Source organism: Eriocheir sinensis, chromosome 53 (assembly GCF_024679095.1).
Source record: "Eriocheir sinensis breed Jianghai 21 chromosome 53, ASM2467909v1, whole genome shotgun sequence".
NCBI lineage: Eukaryota > Metazoa > Arthropoda > Malacostraca > Decapoda > Varunidae > Eriocheir > Eriocheir sinensis.
This window is the reverse complement of record NC_066561.1, coordinates 3,276,836-3,299,761: the sequence shown is the minus strand read 5'-3', so window position 1 is coordinate 3,299,761 and position 22,926 is coordinate 3,276,836. Positions and strand designations below refer to the sequence as shown.

Sequence of the window (22,926 nt, the reverse complement as noted above, 5' to 3'; positions counted from 1 at the left end):
TCCTTGCGCAACAAATCTTACGAAGAAAGGCTTTTCACCCATAATTAACATGTTCTCTCTTAAGAAACGTCGCTTCCGAGGAAAACTGATTGAATGTTTTAAAATACTTAATGGTTTCACGAATATAGACAGATCACCATTGTTTATGATCGATGACACAATAGCGTAAAACTTAAATGTAGACAAGTAAATTCAGACTGCACCAAATTTTTCTTCACCAACGTTGTAGTGCGAGAATGGAAAAAGCTCCCACCGTCAGTGGCCCAGTGTAACAAGATTGACTTCTTCAAAAACAAGCTCGACCGTCATTTCCTTCAACTTAATATTAACTAGAGTTGAAATGCAACGTTTTGGAGCCATCTGATTAATGTAGAATCACTTAAGTTTAAGGACAGACCACCTAGGGCCGCTTTCACGGTCACGTTTGTTTGTGTTGATCGTTACTAACGAGCGGCGATCGCCGCTACCAACAAGAAATCCGCTTTCACAGTCGCCTTTCGCGGCGCTGTTTGTTTGCACCAGTGCCAGAGATTGGAACCTCTGGTAACGGAGCTCTGGTAGCCGCGGGGGCTCCCCAATGGAGCTTACCAATGACATTAATTAGTAAATAGTACAAATTCTTGCCCTCAAGTGGTTATATTATTTATTTGAATGGATGTAAAAAAATATTACACTATACAGCAACACGTTGCACGGCTTCAATGGTAATATGAGAAAACAATTAGAAGACTTTGAATGACATGAACTCACTTCACCTGCTGACAGTAAACGTCCTGCTGAGAATTTCAGTTTGATTGACTGAATGTTTATTGTTGCAAAATGCACAATAAAGGAGAAGGGAGGACTTTAATACATGTCACCATTATTCACTTGTTATGCCTTCTTGGTCAAACTCTCGTATTATTCTAGATAGCCTCATATGTATGTATATGCATAGGGCATACATATAGCGAAATCAGCCATGTTATGTAATGAATAAATGTGAAGCCTGCTAAATAAATGTGAATAATGAACAAATGTCACTAATTAATATATACAGGTGAAGAGACTGTCTTGCTGACATCTGCTAAATAATAGAACTTTAATAGTACTTGTCACCATTATTAAATAAATTTTCTCCTATTATATCCTTAGGAAATATAGGCTATCAGCAGATTTGAGCGGTGTATCAGCGAGACGCTCCACATTTTTTCATCATATCTATTCTTCTCAGTTATTCTTTATATTCATTCTTCACGTTTATTCTTTGTGCGTCTATTTTTCACATTTATTCCTACCATTGTATCTTTTTAGTTTCATGGTGCTAATAGTACTAATAGTTGTATAATCACACACTGTCCTGCCTGGGGGTTGGGATGGCATGTTCCTCCCTTCTCCCTTGTTGTCTACCTGCAACAATAAACTATCAATCAATCAATCAATCCTTCATAATCCTCCGCTCAGCTGATGTAATGTTGACATTTCCCGCCGCTCCGGCATACCAACACTGCCGAATCACGCGCCTTCATCTTGTCATGACCGTCACCACGCTGGTAGTCGCCGATACCACGAAAACAGGGACTATGAAAGCAGATCGAGGCGATGGTAACGGCTGCTACCAGGATGGTAGGGCCTTTGGTTACGTAGGGTGCTTACCAGACGACTGTGAAAGCGGCCTGGACCATGGGGTCTGATTTTCTATGTAAATTTATGTAAATCTCTCTCCAGTGCTGCCAGTTAGAATGCTGTACTATAGCATATTTAGCTACATTTAGCAAGTCAACACTAGGTTGGCGACAGTCCATATATTACTTATAATATTTGAATTGAGCCAATCAGTGAACTATTTCTTATCAAAAATCACATAAATAGCATTTTCTTTGTTCAAAACTTACTGTTTTATGGCATTATAGCGATGCTGCTGAAGATTAGCGGACTCATCCCTATGCTTGGTATCACTGGGCCACAAACGCACGTTGTTGGCGGCAAATTTTGGCGTGCAGCAGGAGAGTCTGAGGGGACAGTCGCAGCAACTCGACAGGATATAGCCCATCCCCTGGAGACACATCGATAGAATAACAACACCCACCCCATAAAACACCCCAGAAGAAGACACAACGGGGAACAGCCGCGTAGTTGACTGTGAAGTAAGTACTTCCTATATTTACGTAGAATTTCTCTTTCAGTACGCTTTTCTTTTTTAACTCGCATAAGAATTCCGGAAGAGAATAACAAAGCCTGTGTATCCGGCTCGAGATAACTCTTACTTTGATCGGTCGGGTGGTTTCCGTGGTCGAGTTGTCTGGGCCCCTGCTCAATATTAATGGCTACCAAGTGCTCAAGTTTTTGTCTCTGTGATCGCCATGCCTTATACAACTTATTTTCAAAGGTTCTAACCGATGGTGCACTCACTACTGCTTCAGGGAGGCTGTTCCAGATGTCCACCACTCTATTACAGAATGAATATTTTCTTATATCTAACCTGGCATGTTGTTGATATATCTTCTTACTATGTCCCCGTGTTGCTTGATAATCTTGATCCATGAAGAGCCCGCTGGATGAATTCTAAGCAACTGAAGCTGAATGAGGATAAAACTGAATGCTTGATTGTGGGGAAGAACAAAGATCTCAGGAGGCTAGATATTTCCACTCTTTGGATAAAGATGACACTATGACTGTAAAAAAGTCCGTCAAAGATTTAGGTGTAATACTTGATGGCACTCTATCATTCAAAGAACAGATCAATCAGGTGGTGAGAACAACAGGCTACCATCTGAGAAATATTGCATTTGTCAAGAAATACCTGGATGATAAGACTATGAAGATGCTTATATATAATCATGTAACTAGTAAGCTGGATTATTGTAACTCACTTTATTATGGCCTTCCTAAATATCTGCTGAAGAAACTACAACTTGTTATGAACAGAGCTGCAAGGCTAATAAAGGGTCTGCCCCCCCTGTCAGAGAATAACACCTGCACTTATAGACTTGCATTGGCTACCCATTAAGGCACGAATAGTCTACAAAATATGTGCCTTGACTTATCAAGCAACGCGATTTGGTAAACCTGGATATTTGAGAAATATTCTACAGGATTTTCATTTGGACACCACCATGTCAGGGAGACACAGTACAGAACGGTATAGACTCTATGAGCCCAGGGTCAACCTGGAACTGGGTTTCAGAGCATTTGAGAAGAGTGCCCTGCGGCTCTATAATGAGTTACCCGGGGATGTTAAGAACAGTGACAGTCAATCTTCAAGAAAGCGCTGAAGACTCACTTATTCACTAAATCCTACAACTTAACAAATATGAGGATTGAGGACAACTTTAGGTGCTAATATTACTGTTATAAGGTAAAACTAGGGAACAATTACTTCTCCCCATCCAGCCCCCCCTACCCCCCAATACAAGCCTGGGGACCTGTGGGGAACCGGGGTTGTTGGGGGGAAGGCAAAATCACTGAAAAATGGGCTTCCCAAATATCCCTAGAAAAATCCCTAAATTAGTGAAAATTCCCTGTTCTCGAAAGTAAGGAAAATCCCTAACGTATACTCTCACATGCGTGGGCTAATCGCTAACCAAGCGTACCGTCGCTAACCTTGAGTACCATCACTAACCACCCCAAAACAGCCCCGCACCATGACTCAAGGTCATCCAGGACTCGCCCTGAACAGGTCCGCGCTATACCCGGCCCTCAGCACGGCAGCCGTTGGGCTGCGTGTTCTAAAAAAAATAAAAATAACCACGCATGGTGGACCTGGTCTCACATGCTTGGGCTAATCACTAACCAAGCGTACCATCGCTAACCAAGTGTACCATCGCTAACGAAGCAGTTCTTTAGGGTGGGTGAGCACATTTAAACTACTCTAACCGAACTTTACATAACCTAACCTTGACCCCCCTGCTAACCAAGGGCTGGACCCCCTCTCTTAAAGTACCCCAACCAAATTTTGTGACCTGGCAGCAACCTGGGGGGCTTCGCCCCCTCGACCCCACTCACATATATGATGCGCTCGATTAATCCCTCTAGGGAGCCGTTGTTTTAGTGGTGGAAGGCCAAATCATTAAAAAGTGGGCTTTCAAAATGTTCCTACAAAAATCCCCAAAATTGGGAAAAATCCCTTGTCTAAAGAAAGGAAATTCCCTAACGTATACTCTTGTAATCTATTCCAATATAACATAGCAGCCGCCACAGTGGGTCTGTTGACAAGTGTCGGGTGTGTAATTGGTTGGTCAGCGTAGTTATACCCCCACCCCACCACCCCCGGCGCCTCAATCCGTAGTCGAGCAACTCTTGGGAAATGTCATGTTTCATAATTACATATGGTACAATCCTGACGGTTAACCCATCCACTTCTTGTAAGTTGATGCTAGATCATTTTTACCGTGTAGTTTAGGGTACAAAATAAAACAGATTTGTGACAGTTATCATCTTGCACTGAGGCTCCTGCTGTTAACTAACCCGGGAGTGACCTACCGACTGCTATGTATCACCCTGGCCTCCATTTTATTCAAACTATAAGTATCGCGCGTTGAACAATATCCGTTTGTTTTCTGACACGTGCTTGTCACAGCTTCTGCGACCGTGAGTCACAACGCTCACATGACATGCCCGTGTCACTGTTGGACTCGGTATTGGGATAGTAATCGGTCCTTTTGTCAACCTACATGCATACCAATAAAGAGGTTAAATACTCAGTTAACACTTACCGAGGTGAAGTAGAATGATATTTTAAGTGAGTGAGTGATCGAGTGTCGGTCCATCCATGATGGCGGGCGGCCCGAGGAAGACTGGCAGACATCTTGCCTACGTGGCACTGGCTGCGCGATACACCGCGTATTTACCTTGAAGCGCTAGATCGTGAATGTAATCGTTTAAAATTATTAAATACAAATACTTGCGCCATTATTTGCTTTAATATAGAGAAGAAAATAATGTAGGACCGTTTTATGTCTGAAATCGTAATGATCCATGCGCGTTCTTAATATTACTGACTTAGGAACTAGTTTCTGTGGTGTAGTGTCTTTAGTGTAAGGCAGCTATGAGGCTCAGTCTGGCCAGGAAGCCCTTGTGTCAAAGTTTCAGACAACAACACTGGACTTAGAAATTTTCAAGGCACCCCCACATAATCAAGCTGTTTACGCAGTAAATTGGTACGACCAGTAACTAAAACCTTCACAAATGTGAAGCAAAAGAATTATCCTATGCGGTACCCATGCTATTTTTTCGGCATATTAGAAGCAGTTGTTGGCTAGATTAACCGCCCGCTGCATATGTCACTGTCGTACACTCCATTCATGATTTTGAACAATTCTATCATATCACCTCTTGATCGTCTGTATGGTTTCAAGTCACTCCGGCCCCCCTCCCTAGTCACTCTGGCCTCCCACCCTAGTCACTCCGGCCCTTCACCCAAGTCACTCCGGCCTGCCACCCTAGTCAGCTTTTATGAGGGTCATTATAGTTGCTATAGTAGTACCACCTCTGGAAGTCATCTGAGGTGCTGGTTAAAAAGGGGAATTCCCATTCCTGCACGCTACCATGTCACCCGTTAAACAAAGTGTGTTTCATATTTACCACTCCTGAATGAACGTAAAATACTCTGTAAAGATATGATTATTTAATAAGGCTACTTTATGTTTTAATGCATTTTTTTTTTACAAAATATGAACGATGATAATACATAAACACTACTAGCCTACACTTAGCATCGTTGCTTTACGTCTGTGCTTTTTTGTGTGTGAATATAATTGTTGATGACCCATTGCATAATATCTTGTATCACGTATGAACTCATTGATGGTGCAACCAGGGGGAGGAACACCCTTATGGTAGACTCTTTAGGGTTTACTTGGGACCTTTGATGAAACCGGCCCCTGAATCCTGGATCGGCTACGGTGATGCTAGGTGCGCCTATCATTACTATGTATTACAACACCTCAGATGGTACTACTATAGCGACTATAATGACCCTCATAAAAGCCGACTAGGGTGAGAGGCCGGAGTGACTTGGGTGGAGGGCCGGAGTGACTTGGGTGGAGGGCCGGAGTGACTTGGGTGGAGGGCCGGAGTGACTAGGGAGGGGGGCCAGAGTGACTTGGGTGGAGGGCCGGAGTGACTTGGGTGGAGGGCCGGAGTGACTTGGGTGGAGGGCCGGAGTGACTTGGGTGGAGGGCCGGAGTGACTTGGGTGGAGGGCCGGAGTGACTTGGGTGAAGGGCCGGAGTGACTTGGGTGGAGGGCCAGAGTGACTTGGGTGGAGGGCCGGAATGACTTGGGTGAAGGGCCGGAGTGACTTGGGTGGAGGGCCGGAGTGACTAGGGAGGGGGGCCAGAGTGACTTGGGTGGAGGGCTGGAGTGACTTGGGTGGAGGGCTGGAGTGACTTGGGTGGAGGGCCGGAGTGACTTGGGTGGAGGGCTGGAGTGACTTGGGTGGAGGGCCGGAGTGACTTGGGTGGAGGGCCGGAGTGACTTGGGTGGAGGGCCGGAGTGACTAGGGAGGGGGGCCGGAGTGACTTGTACCCGTCTGTATGACAGGGTTGGAAGGCCTAATTTCTCTAATCGTTCTGGATATGACAAGTTCTTCAAGGTTGGTACCAATTTGGTGGCTCTTTGAACTGCCTCCACTGCCTCAATGTCCATCTTCTTGCTCGGGGACCAGACTTGGTTTGCGTACTCTAGGTGTGGTCGAACTAAGGCAATAAACAATAACTTGAGTTTTGACTCATCCAGTGTCGCAAATGTAAGTCGGATCAGTCCTACCAATCCGTTAGCCCTATTGGTTTTCCTTGCACAGTGTTCTTTAAACTTCAGCTCGCAATCAGTCCAAAGTCCCAAGTCCTTTTCCACTGTGATGTCCTTTAGCTCCTCCCCCATTTTGTATGTGATCTTTTCTTCATTTGATGTTCCTGTCCTCATAGCTCTGCACTTTTCAGGGTGGAACTCCAACAACCACTTCTCCGACCAACGTTGCATCCTGTAGAGATCTTCCTGCAGTTCAACACAGTCTTCTCTCTTACCAATTTGTCTGAAGACCTTTGTGTCGTCAGCGTACAAAAATAATTCAGTGTTGAGTGTTACATCTGGTAGATCATTTATGTACATAATGAACAACAGTGGTCCAAGCACTGAGCCTTGGGGCACTCCACTAGTAACCATTTGCCAGTCTGATTCTTCTCCATTTACTATAACTCTGTGTTTCCTCTCTGTCAAGAACGCTGCTATCCAGTTTAAAATGTTGCCCCTGATATTATAACTTTTTGTTCTCAATTAATCTCCAGTGTGGGACTTTATTAAATGCCTTAGCAAAATTGCAATATGCAACATCCACAGTGCTGCCTTCATCCAGATACTGTGTCCATTTGTCTAGCACGGTAATAAGCTGCAGCACCGTTAGTCTGCCCGTCATGAATTCGTATTGTTTTCTGCTGAGTAGTTGATAATTCTTCAAATGCTCTAAAAAAAATTATTATGGTTTCCATTATCTTGCATATGACACAGGCCAAACTCACGGGTCTGTAATTACCTGGTTCGTTTCTATCGCCCTTCTTATAGATCGGTGTAATGTTTGCGATTTTCCAGTTTCAGGTAACTCATTGCTCTGCAGCGATAACGTGAATATCTTCCTGAGTGGCGGGGAAATGATTCCCTTCACCTCTTTTGTCACCCGTGGGTGCAACCCCTCTGGGCCTGGAGACTTATGACATTGCATTTTATCGATCACTCTTTATAGCATCACATGTAAATTCTATGTCTGGTAAGGGAGGGACATTCTTAATATCAACATTGGGTATCATCCCATCAGGTTCCTCGGTAAAAACAGAACTATAGAAGTTCGCCAGCACCGTCGCTTTGTGTTTTGGCTGTTTTTTCAGTATTTGTATAAAGGTCACATATTCCCACTGATGACTTAGTCTTTAATTGTACGTACTTCCAGAATATCTTAGGGTTTGTTTTGACATTCTGAGCAATAGTGTTTTCGGTGTCCTTAACCCTAGAACGCTAACCATGGGTATGAGGTACCCGAAGCGAATGACGTCATTGCCATTGTGTATGGTTCCGGTGCTCTGAGGGTACCCACCTCCTCAGTAGCTTCATGTGCCCGCTTGACAGTGTAGGGGAAGGTCACGTTGTCTCTCTGCTCACCTTTGTTGTAGGCCTACATTCATACCCATGGTTGGTGATACAGGGTGTTGTACATGTCCCTAGGATATTGTTTACGTACTTTTTTAGTGATCACCTGTGCAGTGGATCACAGGACCTGGGAGGCCATACAAGAAGTTTGGAAGCCATCGGATGATAATTTTTTTTATGAAATTTTTTTTTTTGAAATTTTTGAACATTTTTCCTATTTTTAGTAACATTTTTCAGTACCTGATTTCATACCAAAACAATACGTTTTTCAGTTCTTCTTAATGTTAAGTCAAGATACAAAGTTTGAAGTCCCTTCATGTAACTTTATTCCATTAAAACTTTACATTTAATTTTTTTTTTTTTCAAAATCGGGTATGATGTACCCATGGTTAGTAGTGGTGTGACTTTTTCTAAGGTTAGTGTTCTAGGGTTAATAGCATTTCTAGTCTCCTTTCGAACTTGATTGCTTAATCTCCGGTAATCCTCTTGTATTTGTATGTATTCACCTGACCCATGTATGCCACCATCCTGCATTCTTCTCAATCTATTCCAATATTGTTTTTTCTTCTTGATCTTTGCCCACAGTCTTCTGTTTATTTCCAAGCCTTTATTCGTCCTCTTCCTGAGTGTATCTTTACCTCTGAATTCCCTTTGAGGAATACATACTTTGACAGCCTCTAGTAACTTCAGCTTAAATCTCCTCCACACTTCATGTATATCATGAGTATCAAGGTATACGTCCCAATCGATAACAATCCTTATAATTTATCAAAATCCGCTTTTTCATAAAAATAAATTTTACTTTTACAGTTCCTGTCCTGGGATTCTATGTCACACTTAAAACTAACACATCCGTGGTCACTTCCCAAGTGGGCTTGTTATCTCTAAGTCCCTCAACATTGTGTCATCATCAGTGAATACCAGATTTAATATGTTCCCAGCACAGGTCCCTCTGAATCTGGTAATCTCCTGTATGTACTGAGTGTAACAACAATCCTGGACCTTTTCTATGAAACTCAAGCTAAGGCTGATTTGCATGTGAAGTGTCCCCATTCTATATTAGGCAAGTCAAATTTCCAACAATAATTTTGTGTCTTGCACTGTATTCACTGGTTTCTTGTAGTAACTTCAGTATTTTCTCGTTATTTTCATTATCACTGCTTGGGCTCCTATAAATAGACGCGAACAATAGTTCCTCATTTTTACATTTGATCTTAACTGCTATATACTCACAAGCTTCCTCTTTCATCTGGATAATATCATAGGCTATATCCTTATTTATATATACTAACAGTCCTCTTCCCTTATCCTCATGTGCTAGATTTTTTCCAATGCTCTCATACCCTTCAAAGTTTTACTCCGCAATGTCTCTATCAAAACGATGATTTTTTGGTTTGACTTCCTGTAACGCTATCACATGAGGGGGTGTCTGTAACTCTTCAACTTTTGCTCTCAGTTCCGCTATCTTATCATTAGTTTATATATTGACATTACAAAATAACACGTGAAGGTCATTTTTACTTGGCCCAGATTACACATTTTATTTTGGATTATGCTTGTGGTTCCTCTTTCTCCTTCCTCCACCTCTTTACCTTTAACTGATTAATGTTCCTAATGTCCAAATGCCATATGAAGACATTGTTTTTCTCAGTCAGAGTTGTTAACCTCTGCTGGAATGCCTCGCAAGTCGGGAGCGAAGAAGGAGCGGGAACGCCGGCGGACAAAAGAGGACTCCCCCTCCAACGCGCAGGCCGCCCAACCCCCCCCTTCTGCCACCACCTCCCCCCTCCATCTGGTCGAGAACTTTTACGCGGCTACCTGTTTATGTGTGTTCAATGCACACTTGGTAAATTGCGGCAGACCAGGCTCCTTCCAGGAAGCCTTATCTGAAGGGCTCAAGTTGAACGGCCTCCCCGACATCCGCCTACCACTAAACCCCCCGTCTGCAGACATCATCAGGACCGTGCTCGGTGGCTCCCTCACTACCGTGCAGCCTCCGAAGCCCAAAGCCCAAGTCGGAGCTGGAAGTGGTGCCCCTTCTGACCCCTGACGAGGCCCCTTCTCCCGGCACTTCTTCCTGGGCCACTTCATCATCCCCATCCCCTACCTCCTCCCCCCCCCCCACGTCCCTTCGGACCCCAAGGACAACGAGTCCGGTGTGGCGGACTGAACGGTCCCCCCTGGCCCCTCCTCTACTGCGCATGCGCCTGCCCATGTTTTCACACGCCATTCTTAGGGGGGACCAGCTGGCCCACATCTACCGCAGACTGATTAGTTCCCCCACGAGACATCTGTTTGCCCCTCTTAGTCTGTTATTTGTATTACTTATTTAATAAACATGACTCGGGAACTTGTGCCTGTTATATTCCTATGGTGTAACCAAAGATGTAACTTTTTTTTTTTTTTTTTTTTTTTTTTTTTTTTTTACTCATCCAAACAAAATATACAACAAAATGCCTGTAGTCAATGTGTAATGCCAGAATTTTCTCTTTTCTCCACTCCCGCACGGCCACTGCGTGTAACGAAACACACGAGGAATTAATCCAGACAAGGAAAGGTTTGCCGGCGCCGGGATCAAACCCGCGACCAGCGAGACGGGAGAGCCACTCCTTCACTAGTCGGCCAAAGAGGTACACCCCTGGCAGAGAGAGTTATGGGAGGCTTAGTCGCCGTGGCACTACAAATGCAGACTATATGTTCCATCATCATCATCATCGACGCCTGCTCCTAGGAGCTCCCACCATGGGATGGCCACGGCAGAAGAGCTTCCAACTTTCTCTATCCAGACACTCCCTCCTTGCCTGCTCAAAGTTTCTCAAAGATCTTTCCCCCCTCTCCCTAATGTACTCTTGCACCCTATCCCTCCATTTCACTGGAGGTCTGTCACTTCACTTCTTCCACCACTCCACACTTCTTCCCTTTACCCCTGTGACACATTCCAAAATGCTCGTACACACTTTCATTACTCTCCATCCATTCTACTCACACCACAAGCACTCCTCAAATAACTCATTTCCTCTGACTTTCATTCCAGGCCCACATTTCACTTGCATATGAGGATTGGTACTATTATTGTATTTCTCAAATCCCTCTTTACCTCCATGCTCACACTTCTGCCATTCAAGATTCGTCCCAAAGACCCTACCACCCTTCTTCCTTGCAATGCCCTTTCTCTTATCTCTCCCTCCATACCACCATGCTTACACATAACTGATCCAAGGTACTTAAACTCATTGACCTCCTCCATTTCTTCACCATTCAAAATTATTTTGCATTCTTTTTCACATTCAATTCCCACTCTATATGGGCATACAAAATCTACAACCTCACTTCTACTTCGCTCACAAACCATCACTTTACTTTTGTTGACATTTACTTTCAGCTTTCTCCTATTGCAGACACTATCAAAAACACTGACCAAATTTTGTAGGTCACTTTCATTTTCTGCAATGAGCACTGTGTCATCAGCAAACAGTATTGAATTCAGTACCCACTTCCTTCCCTCATTAAACATTTTTACTCCAACTTCCCCAACTTTGCCCTTCATTTCTCTAATAACACCATCCATATAAATATTGAACAACCATGGTGACATGACACACCCTTGTCTTAAGCCCACTTTTATCTCAAAATGTTCACTTGTTTCTCCAGTAATTTTGACACATGCAGATGCATCCTCATAGAAAGACTTTATTGCACTAAGCAGTTTTCCTCCCACACCATAAATCTTTAAAACATCCCACAATGCAATCCAATCGACTCTGTCATAAGCTTTTTCTAAATCCATGAAGGCAGCGTATAGTTTCTTTCCTTTTGCTATTATTTTTTCTACTATCCTGAAGGAAAATATCTGATCCACACATCCCCTTCCCTTCCTGAAGCCTCCTTGTTCTTCACTGATTTTCTCTTCTGTAAGTCTTTGCACCCTCTATTATGACTTTTCCATATACCTTTCCGGGTATACTCAGGAAACTTATACCTCTATAGCTCCCACATTCCCCTCTCCTGCCCTTCCCCTTGTAAACTGGGACAATGATGTCTTTCGTCCAGTCTGCGGGCACCCACCCCCCCCCCCCCCCCTCCCTCCCATGCTACTTCACATATCTTGACCATCCATTTAACAACTTCATCTCCTCCACACTTCAACATTTCTGCTGTGATTCCATCAATTCCTGCTGCCTTTCCATTTTTTAATATTTCTATTGCCTGATTTACTTCTTCATATGTTATACTTCTTTCTTCATATACTCCTCCTCTACCTCTACTCAAAACTGCTGCTGTTACAGCTGCTGGACGTCCATCCTCAAAATTCATTAAGTTTTTGAAATATTCTCTCCATCTCTTTCACAGCTTCCCCGTCTTTCAACATCTTTCCGTTCTCATCCATAACTTCATTTATTTCACTTGAGGAGATATTTTCTTCATTTCTTTCGTGTTTTACTTCTTTCCAATATGATTTCCTGTTCCCTTTATATTTTTCACTTAGTCTTTTTCCAAAGTCTTCATCAGCTCTCTTCTTACGTTCTTATGTTCCACCTCTTCTTACGTTCTTATGTTCCACCTCTTCTTACGTTCTTATGTTCCACTCTCAGAAAAATCAGTTTCCCTTCTTTCTGTATCACTTGTTGTGGTTATTTCTTATGAGACTGCTGCCACATTAAAATTATAGTCACCTAACCTTTACAAAATACCTTTATATGCTTTAGATTAATATTATGAAGGCTGAAACACACTCCCATAAGTTAATATATTTGGGGAGGAGTCTGTGCCCACCAGGTTAGGTTAGGATAAGATGTTGTGGGGGGGGATTTAGCTTAGCTTATGTTTGGGGTCTGGGGGGGCACAAATACATTACACAACTGGTACTTTACTCTCTATGCTTCCCTTCAATCTACTCTATGCTTATCTTCACTTTACTCTCTATGCTTCCATACACTTTACCCTCTATGCTTCCTTTCACTTAAATCTCTATGCTTCCATTCACTTAAATCTCTCTATGCTTCCATTCACTTAAATCTAAGCTCTCTATGCCGTTCATTTCTCTGCCAGCAGGACAGAGTCATATTATTGACTTAAATACAAAACACTGAATCACTCACCAGTCTTCTCCCTTAGCCATATATGTTTATGTTCCTTTCCTTCCTATTTAAAAAAAAAAAAAAAATCACACACACACACACACACACACACACACAGGAGGGCAGGAATGTTGGCCTTCCACTGCCGCAGGATCACATACACATATAGGAGGGCAGGATTGCTAGCTGCTCCTGCTGGGAAGATGAGGTCACAACTTCATGGCTTACGTCCTGTACCTATTCTGTGTTAGGTGAACAAGGATTACAGCATGAAAAGACAAGACCTCTTTGTCTCCACCCAGCTGAGGATTCGAATCCTGAACCCTGGACCCCTTGTATATGAGCCATGGCCTTCTAAATGCTAAGGCCAGAGTGTGACGTCAGAGGCTGGGGAGGGCTTCCTCTATGCTCTCCTCACTGACTGACTGCTTACAACTCCACAAATTCTCTCTCTCTCTCTCTCTCTCTCTCTCTCTCTCTCTCTCTCTCTCTCTCTCTCTCTCTCTGTTTATCTTTCTCTTTCTCTTTCTTTTGCTGCACGTCCACAGTAGCTTACTCTCAAACATTACTTCCAGATGCAGCACCAGCAGTGTGTGTGTGTGTGTGTCTTGCCTGACTTAGCTTAGAAATCATAACAGGCATGGAAATGGTGCTTGGGAAACTTAAGACTGAAGGTGGAGTCTGAATTCCCAAGTGTCTGAACAGAATGTCTTTTTCAGGGGGAATTGATAGACAGACAGAGTGGCCATGGGCCTAACCCAATGGTAGATCACCTCATAGGACCTCTCGGAATGGAGCAGATTGACTGACCTGCCCTGATACATCCTACAATTTGATTAGCTATAGGGTTATACTGTCATTGGGGATTATTAAGACACCTCTCATTCTAAATCTTGACCTCTCTCTTGGCTATTCATCTCTACTTTCTTTTAGAGGGGCAGTGCATGGCAGGCTTTTAGGTTTTTCTTTATTTCTGACCTTGAGCTTCTTCCTTTACTATAAAAAAAAAACACAAAAAAGCTGTCTCATGTTCTATTCTCTCGGAAGAAGACACTCCATCGAAATGGCGAGAGAACAGAGTACAAGGGTCACATATCACGACAGTCACTATAAATAAAATTCGCCTGCACCACTAACAGGCTGGGGTCGCTCAAGAGGTCCCTCAAGAAAGCCTAAAACCACTGTGGGCAGCATGTAACAAAAAACTTCATCTCCAGTCTGAGTTTCCTTACCCCGTTTTCACTCTCCTGTCTCCTCTTTGTCGAAATTATAAATAAAGTAATACATGAAGTGGAGAATCAACGTAATTCTTCTTAAAGGTACGTACACATCACACAGGAATCACGAACAGTACAGAAGTAAAACAAGGTGGTACAAATGCTTCTCATAGATTTGTAACTATGGGTTGTATTATAAGGCATTTCGCCGCCCAAGAACATATTTGACAAGGCTTTCGTAGGAGTTATGGGCATTTCCAGGAGTACTTTTATGACCCTGGTGGTAGTTTGACCCTTCTTCGATCTGTACCGTGAACCCAAAGAAACACTCATTTGGCTCTTTAGAAATAGCTGATGTGAGAAGCGAAAGTGTCTTATAATACTGACCTATATTTTGAGTAACCTAGAGCCAGGCAGGATCTTAATGACAGAAGTAAAAAGACAGAATTATAGGTTGATATATTAGCTTTGAAAATCACAAAGGTTCGATGAACCCAGTCTGTTAGTTTTTGAGATTTATTCTACTAAAGAAAGGCAAAAAACTGAAAAATAAAGAGGGAAATAAATGTCAAAAATTCAGTTTGAGAGCTATATATTACGTTAAAAATAACATCATGTTGCATTAAAAACTACACTTTTAAAAAAAAATAATAGAAAATTTCTATCCCTATTATTTAGCTTACCCCCCCCCCCCTACAGTATGTCCTTAAAGGGGTAGGGGTGGCTTCCTCAACAAGGAGGAGCTTAATAGAGCATATCGTGGTCATTATATTAATCTCTAGACCTCCTCGACGGGAACGAGTGAAGTTTGAAGACTGAGCTCGTCATCTGCATAACCAACTTCCTCGGAAATGACGACAGCAGATTCATGGGCATGTCCGCCATTTTCACCCTTGAAGATGGACAGCACTTTCATAAGGTCTTCCTTTTCAACCTCGGTGATTGACAGCTGTTTCACAAGGTCTTCCTTTTAAACCTCGGTGATTGACAGCTGTTTCACAAGGTCTTTCTTTTCAGCCTCGGTGATTGACAGCTGTTTCACAAGGTCTTCCTTTTCAACCTCGGTGATTGACAGCTGTTTCACAAGGTCTTTCTTTTCAGCCTCGGTGATTGACAGCTGTTTCACAAGGTCTTCCTTTTCAGCCTCGGTGATTGACAGCTGTTTCACAAGGTCTTCCTTTTCAGCCTCGGTGATTGATAGTTGTTTCACAAGGTCGTTACGTTTTTCCCAGATGATCAGCGCTTCGACCAGTCATTATTTTCTTCCCGCAGGCTGTTAATTTCTTCCCTAGCTTTAGACAGATCCTTGAGCAGGCCAGTATTCTCGTGTCTGGATAACGACAGGTCACTGAGCAGGCCGCTGTTTTCTTGCTCCAGTGCCAACCTTTGCTGTTCTTTCTCTCTTCGAATCATTTCCTGAGCCAGCATGCACCGCCCTGTGCATGTGCATGGCCTGAAGAAGGAGGAAGAACAGGATGGCGTCTTTGCTGGTTATAAGGTCTTGCATGGCCTGCTGACTCCGCGAGTCCGCTTCTGTTTGACCAGCAGCAGATGTGTAAGCTCTCCCGCCCAAGGCAAGTATAGAGAGGTATCGTCACTCATAGAATGTGAAGAACCAAGTTTTGAAATGAGTTTTTTTATTAGGACCTCTTGCATGTTTTTATGCTATAAACTACTACAATAAAATAAAATAATGTGGAATTTTTGTTATATACCCTATGAAGCAATTGTCGGTGAATTAAAAATATAAATAGAAATGTTCACGGCATCTCATCCTGGACGACGATCGGCTTGCGTCTTGATAAGCTCCGCCCCTTCCTCGAGCCTAATTAAGCCCCGCCCCATCCTCGTCGTCTGTCCAAACCGACGACTTCACACACCTCACTCCCACCCTGTTTCCTGACCCCAACATTCATTTTTACGAACAACTGAGACCACCATCATCTTCCTGAGAAAACTGCATCACACTAGCATAAAATTGTAACAATATTGCAAAATTACACATACGAAAATCAGAGTTAAGTGAAGTATGGAGTACACCTTTTCTTGCACTTATTTCCCTTCATCTCCTAGTACTCAGCTGGTTTTCATCGCATCACTTTTTTTAAGCCCAGATCCTGAATCTGCATGCTTTTCTGATTCTGATGGTGTGTGGTACGTCCCGAGGTAAAAATATGCATAGGGTCAAAATCGCCTCCGAACATATGCCGCACCGTGTCGGCGTTCATTCGCCTCGGCATTTGTTTACTCAAGTCAGACTCCCCAGTGGCGTCTCCTCGCCCGGCCGCCGCGATGCACCCCACGCCGCCGGCCATCACCCAGCCCTCTGCGTCCCAAACTAGCACCCCCCACATAAACAACACAAATACACCCACAAATACCCCCCCTGGCGTAACATTACTATTATGCAGGCTGCAGCTGCAGTAGCCAACTTCAGTGGCGTCGTTAGCCTTGGGCTTCCGGGGCTTGAGCCCCGAATGTTTTTACCCTAGCCCCGAACCTTTTTTTCACCCCAGGTATTGGTCCGCTGTTTGAACGAAGCTGATGTTATTGATGTAGTTCATACTAAAGATTACATTTTGAAGCCATATACCAGTAGTTTGAGCAGTTTGTTGTTTACTGTGCAATCTGGGAGTGTAGTTGTATGTGTTTATCTTAGGCCCCTTTCACACTTGCGGGCGAGGCCCGCGTCCGCGCTTATAAAGCGGACGCGGGTCTTCCCGCGTATCCTTTCAGTCGGCGGGGATGAAAACTGCCCGTCACCCGCACGAAGGTGGAAGGAGGCAGGAAAAAGACAGGAAAATGTAATGAAAGCCAGGGAAAGTAAGGTCATCTGGAGGAAAGGAGAGACAAAAATAAAGCTGGAGGAGGAAGGGAGATAAAGGAATAAAATTGATATAATGAAAGACCAAAAATTAAGATAGATGGCAGAGTAAAAAGAGAAAATGGGAAAAGGGAGAGAAGGTAGAGGGAAGATGAAGCAGTCTAATCACAAGGGAAAAAAGCATCAAAATTCTTCCTTTATATAAAGTTAAAAATAAAAAGTGAAACAGGAACTAAAATGAACGAACAACAAATCACATATTGAAATCAACCAGGATACTGAATGAGTTTTTTTTTTTTCGGAGAGATGAGCGGGCCGCGGGCATCGCTCGCGCCGTGTGAAAACACATTGAACACTGTACCCTTTGGCTGCTATGCGCGGACGCGGGCCCGCAGATGACCCAAGGGGGGCCCGCGTTGAATTTCGGCCGCGCGGGCGACGTCCCCGGCGTGTGAAAGGTTATTTAGAAAACATCAGTCATAAGCATAGCTGGGCGTTATCGCGATAAGTTATCGCGATACTTTATCGATCGCTGATAACAAAATCGGGTTATCGGCCATCCGCTACTTATTTAAATATATATCGGTATCTTTGTTACTTTTGTAACCAAACTAGCGATAATCGTTACTTTTATCCGCCTCTCAGAATAAAAAACGTTGTCTCCTCCCTACTGCGCATGCGTGGCCCGGACGCCCGGTGTTGTATGAAAAAAACTTCGGGGTATGAAATATCTTCGGTGAAGAGATTTCATACTTAGATCATCAACATTAAAACACTAGGTTATTTCTTTATGTTAGACACAAAAATCAATATATCAAAGAGAAAAATCATTTAACTTTGCCCCCAAAATGATTATTCACTGCCTCAAATTTAAAACTCCATATTCGTTTGTGAGCATGCCATGGTATTGAAGGCACACATTGTTGTGTTATTTGGTGTCCCATCGTCAAAAGCAGGCGCTTTTGTTTACGAACACTGGTCTCTCGTGAACTGCGCATGTTCAGACCAGCAAGCGTAGACCTGTACAGTCTCACAAAGCTTTTTAACCGTAATTAAGAGTTGCTGGAAGGCTGAATCAGACATATCTACAGTACCACCATCCTCGCTGTTTCTAGAACGACACTGTACATATAAATACAACTCGTAAAGAGCGGTTTAGAAACAGCGGGGATGGTGTTAGTGGTATTTAATGTCTGATTCAGCCTTCCAGCAACTCTTAAATACAGTTAAAAAGCTTTGTGAGACTGTACAGGTCTACGCTTGCTAGTCTGAGCATGCGCAGTTCACGAGAGACCAATGTTTGACGGTGGGGACGCCAAATAACACAACACCGGTTCAGGCGTTTCTAGTATTACCGTCCATGTGCGTGTCAACGTGTGGTTTTCAGGTTTTGTAAGTTTTCTAAAATACAGATAATGAAAATTTGAATTCATCTATGTTTTTTTATTTGAAATATCAATATAGTATCGTTTTCGCCTATCAGACTTGTCGCTAGCTATATAGTATCGGAATTGTGGATTTATATCGGGTATCGGTTATCGGTTATCGCCTATATTTGTGTCTCCAGTTAATGAATATCGGTTATCACCGATAAGGTTTTCCATTATCAGTTATTGGTTATCGAGAATAAGGTTTTCTGTTAACGTGCCCAGCTATGGTCATAAGTTGACCCGCGTCCGCGTTATAAGCGCGGACGCGGGCCTCGCCCGCAAGTGTGAAAGGAGCAGTGGTGGTAAACGCAAACAGGTCCCCCCCCCACATTTTTTTTTTTTTTTTCGCTCACTGTAAACTTCAGCCCCGAAAGTTTTTGAAGCCTAGAAACGCCCCTGGCCTCCTCCAGAAAAAGAAAAAAACTAAATAAACAACATAATAAACTAAAACAATATTTTGCTTCACTATATGAAGGCTAACTGGCCTGACTGATTATACACTATTTTAATCAGTTTCTAGGAATCTAAAGAAACTGTCCCTCATCGTCCTCCTCTTCCTCATCACTGGAGGGTGAGAAACTTAATTAGTTCAGTGACTGCAATTATTGCTTATTTCTGCCGTGCTTTACTTCTCTTTTATCGCCCGAGCCTTTTATTTCTCTATTTCTCTTTATTTATCTTTTATTGCTTTATCTCCGTGCTTTAATTACTTCTCTTTTATCACCCGAGACTTTTCTTTTTCTTTTTTTTTTATTTGTATTATTTCTTTTTATTTATCTCTTTATTTCTCTTTTATTGCTTTATAACCGTGCTTTTTACTTCTCTTTTACCACCCGAGCATTTTATTTCTCTATTTCTCTTTATTGCTCTATTTCCGTGCTTTAATTAGCCTACTTCTCTTTTATCGCCCGAGCCTTTTATTTCTCTATTTCTCTCTTTATTTCTCTGTATTTCGCTTCTAGCTATTGCTTTATCTCCGTGCTTTACTTCTCTTTTATCGCCCGAGCCTTTTAATTCTCTATTTCTCTCTTTACTTCTCTTTTATTGCTTATTTCTGCCGTGCTCTACTCTTTTATCGCTTTATCTCCGTGCTTTACTTCTCTTTTATCGCTTTATCTCCGTGCTTTACTTCTCCTTTATTGCTTTATCTCCGTGCTTTACTTCTCTTTTATCGCTTTATCTCCGTGCTTTACTTCTCCTTTATTGCTTTATCTCCGTGCTTTACTTCTCTTTTATCGCTTTATCTCCGTGCTTTACTTCTCTTTTATCGCTTTATCTCCGTGCTTTACTTCTCTTTTATCGCTTTATCTCCGTGCTTTACTTCTCTTTTATTGCCTTATCTCCGTGCTTTACTTCTCTTTTATTGCCTTATCTCCGTGCTTTACTTCTCTTTTATCGCTTTATCTCCGTGCTTTACTTCTCTTTTATCGCTTTATCTCCGTGCTTTACTTCTCTTTTATCGCTTTATCTCCGTGCTTTACTTCTCTTTTATCGCTTTATCTCCGTGCTTTACTTCTCTTTTATCGCTTTATCTCCGTGCTTTACTTCTCTTTTATTGCTTTATCTCCGTGCTTTACTTCTCTTTTATCGCTTTATCTCCGTGCTTTACTTCTCTTTTATTGCTTTATCTCCGTGCTTTACTTCTCTTTTATCGCTTTATCTCCGTGCTTTACTTCTCTTTTATCGCTTTATCTCCGTGCTTTACTTCTCTTTTATTGCTTTATCTCCGTGCTTTACTTATCTTTTATCTCTTTATCTCCGTGCTTTACTTCTCTTTTATTGCTTTATCTCCGTGCTTTACTTATCTTTTATTGCTTTACTTCTCTTTTATCGCTTTATCTCCGTGCTTTACTTCTCTTTTATTGCCTTTACTTCTTTTTTATCGCCTTATCTCCGTGCTTTACTTCTCTTTTATTGCCTTTACTTCTCTTTTATCGCTTTATCTCCGTGCTTTACTTCTCTTTTATTGCCTTTACTTCTCTTTTATCGCTTTATCTCCGTGCTTTACTTCTCTTTTATCGCCTTATCTCCGTGCTTTACTTCTCTTTTATTGCCTTTACTTCTCTTTTATCGCTTTATCTCCGTGCTTTACTTCTCTTTTATTGCCTTTACTTCTCTTTTATCGCTTTATCTCCGTGCTTTACTTCTCTTTTATCGCCTTATCTCCGTGCTTTACTTCTCTTTTATCGCTTTACCTCCGTGCTTCACTTATCTTTTATTGCTTTACTTCTCTTTTATCGCCTTATCCCCGTGCTTTACTTCTCTTTTATTGCTTTATCTCTCTTTTATTGCTTTATCTCCGTGCTTTACTTCTCTTTTATTGCCTTTACTTCTCTTTTATCGCTTTATCTCCGTGCTTTACTTCTCTTTTATTGCCTTTACTTCTCTTTTATTGCCTTTACTTCTCTTTTATCGCTTTATCTCCGTGCTTTACTTCTCTTTTATCGCTTTATCTCCGTGCTTTACTTCTCTTTTATCGCTTTATCTCCGTGCTTTACTTCTCTTTTATCGCTTTATCTCCGTGCTTTACTTCTCTTTTATCGCTTTATCTCCGTGCTTTACTTCTCTTTTATCGCTTTATCTCCGTCTCTTTTATTGCTTTATCTCCGTGCTTTACTTCTCTTTTATTGCTTTATCTCCGTGCTTTACTTCTCTTTTATCGCTTTATCTCCGTGCTTTACTTCTCTTTTATCGCTTTATCTCCGTGCTTTACTTCTCTTTTATCGCTTTATCTCCGTGCTTTACTTCTCTTTTATTGCCTTATCTCCGTGCTTTACTTCTCTTTTATCGCTTTACCTCCGTGCTTTACTTATCTTTTATTGCTTTACTTCTCTTTTCTCGCCTTATCTCCGTGCTTTACTTCTCTTTTATTGCTTTATCTCTTTTATTGCTTCATCTCCGTGCTTTACTTCTCTTTTATTGCCTTTACTTCTCTTTTATCGCCTTATCTCGATCCGTGCTTTACCTCTCTTTTATTGCCTTTACTTCTCTTTTATTGCCTTATCTCCGTGCTTTACTTCTCTTTTATTGCCTTTACTTCTCTTTTATCGCTTTATCTCCGTGCTTTACTTCTCTTTTATTGCCTTTACTTAATTCTCTTTTATTGCCTTATCTCGATCCGTGCTTTACCTCTCTTATTGCCTTTACTTCTCTTTTATTGCCTTATCTCCGTGCTTTACTTCTCTTTTATTGCCTTTACTTCTCTTTTATTGCCTTATCTCCGTGCTTTACTTCTCTTTTATTGCCTTTACTTCTCTTTTATTGCCTTATCTCCGTGCTTTACTTCTCTTTTATTGCCTTTACTTCTCTTTCATCGCTTTATCTCCGTGCTTTACTTCTCTTTTATTGCCTTTACTTCTCTTTTATCGCCTTATCTCCGTGCTTTACTTCTCTTTTATCGCCTTATCTCCGTGCTTTACTTCTCTTTTATTGCTTTATCTCTCTTTTATTGCTTTATCTCCGTGCTTTACTTCTCTTTTATTGCCTTTACTTCTCTTTTATCGCCTTATCTCCGTGCTTTACTTCTCTTTTATCGCCATATCTCCGTGCTTTACTCCTCCCCGCTCCCTCCCTGTGCCTGTCGTCTGTCAAACACAAGGACGCTGGGTGGCTGGCGGCGCCGCGCTCCCCGGACCTGTGATCGCCTCGCCATGGCCTTCTTATCGCCACTCTAGCAGGTAGGCCGCCCTCGGGAGCCTGCCCTGACCCCTATGCTACTATTAACCCGCAGGAGGAAGGCACAGGAGAGCAGAGCCGGTGAGGGGACGGAAGGACTGTCTCACTGCCAAGGTTACGGAACTCGTGCATCTCTTCCTCATACGAAAGTGCATAATGCTGAGAGGGAAAGGGAAGGATGTTATTGATAGGGTAATACACTAATATTTAATCCACAGACCCCGGGACGTTAATATTCGCATCCAGGAGTAAGGGTGGAGGGGGTAATATTGGCATCCTGTCCTGGGGTGAGGCGGAACACGTACAGATAACATTACCCGCGGAAATATATCCTTCTGGCTGATCTTAGGGAACGAGGGAGTATTACTGATCAACAGGAATTAGGAATGAAAGGTGGAAAGCCAAAGCCTGGAACCATATCACCCCATAAGTTATCACACCCTCCATGTCCTGCCGTGATAGCGGGAGGAGCTGCAGGAAGGCCTGTTAGAGGGGTCCCGGGGCGTCCTGGCTCACCCCTACTCTGATGCCTGAGTCCTTTCACCTGCCCCTGGCCTGGCTTAGTACCTGGGAAAGAGGGAGGAG

The 22,926-nt window shown here is 42.7% G+C and overlaps 1 protein-coding gene and 1 long non-coding RNA gene across 6 annotated transcripts in view; both read left to right on the top strand.

Annotated features, from left to right (window-relative positions):
* Positions 1-1,774: 1,774 nt before the first annotated feature.
* LOC126983194 (uncharacterized) lies at positions 1,775-10,467 on the top strand. The gene is made up of 2 exons (XR_007735607.1): positions 1,775-2,126; positions 9,773-10,467. It is a non-coding gene; the product is annotated as an uncharacterized LOC126983194 (long non-coding RNA).
* An 11,755-nt stretch (positions 10,468-22,222) lies between these two features.
* Positions 22,223-22,926, top strand: part of LOC126983192 (exportin-6-like) — a 38,324-nt gene continuing 37,620 nt past the window's right edge. For 2 of the 5 annotated variants that reach the window (XM_050835768.1, XM_050835763.1), the window contains exon 1: positions 22,223-22,343. The gene's annotated coding sequence lies outside the window, so the exon portion shown is untranslated. Of the gene's footprint in view, positions 22,423-22,926 lie in introns of all 5 variants that reach the window. The other 3 variants (XM_050835764.1, XM_050835766.1, XM_050835765.1) reach the window with 2 other exon arrangements.